Below are 858 nucleotides of genomic sequence, written 5' to 3'. Positions count from 1 at the left end.
GCCATGAACTGTGGTGTAGGTCACAGACACGGCTCGGATCCTGCGTTGCTGTGGCTGTGGTGTAAGCCGGAAGCTGTAGCTCCGATTGGACCCCTAGCCTGGGAACCTCTATATGCCCCAGGTGCAGCCCCCAAAAGCAAAAAAAAACAAAAAACAAAACAAACAAACAAAAAAAAACCCACAAAAAACAAAACACCCTTGGCGGCAAGTGAACCATCTTCCCTAAAGGTTGGTTATTCCCTGGTCTCAGCCTCCATCCATCTGCCCGCTCAGGGTCATCAGGGGTCAGGACCACTCTCTTTTAGGAAGCTGGAAGCACCAGGTGAGCCACTTGGTCTCTTCCGAGTCCAGTGACACCATTTCCCTTGAGCTGGGCTGTTCTGGGGCCAGGACAGCAGGGAGCAAGTACTCTTGGTTGAAGCCAGTGTTTGCTAAGACAGATGACTGAGCTGTATTGCAATAAAGAAAAGAATGTGTGTATGCATGCACCTTTGAGAACCTTCCCTTGGGGCTTTTCCTTTGGAAGAGGATGCATTGAGTCTGGGAAAAAATGTCCTATTGACCAACCCGGTGCGTGTGTGCAGGGGCAGGTGTGATTGCCTCTCTGGCCGGGTTTCACTGTCTAATTCTCTTTCGGTGTGTTCTGCACTTTCCCGGGTGTGGGGGACCCAGGGAGCAGGGGACTGAGGTGCAACTACTGCTCAGGCTGGTACACAGGGCTAAGGGAGTGAGAGTCAGGGTGGATGTCATTTCTCAGTGGGGGGGAACCCCCCTACCCGGTGGAAGGCACACAGAAGCCAGAGGGAGCATGAGGGTGTGGGCTGTGGGGACCTCCTCTGGTCTCTGGGCAGCCCCTTC

The sequence above is a fragment of the Sus scrofa genome, chromosome 8 (genome assembly GCF_000003025.6).
Source record: "Sus scrofa isolate TJ Tabasco breed Duroc chromosome 8, Sscrofa11.1, whole genome shotgun sequence".
In the NCBI taxonomy this organism is placed as follows: domain Eukaryota; kingdom Metazoa; phylum Chordata; class Mammalia; order Artiodactyla; family Suidae; genus Sus; species Sus scrofa.
Note: the sequence above shows the minus strand (reverse complement) of the source record.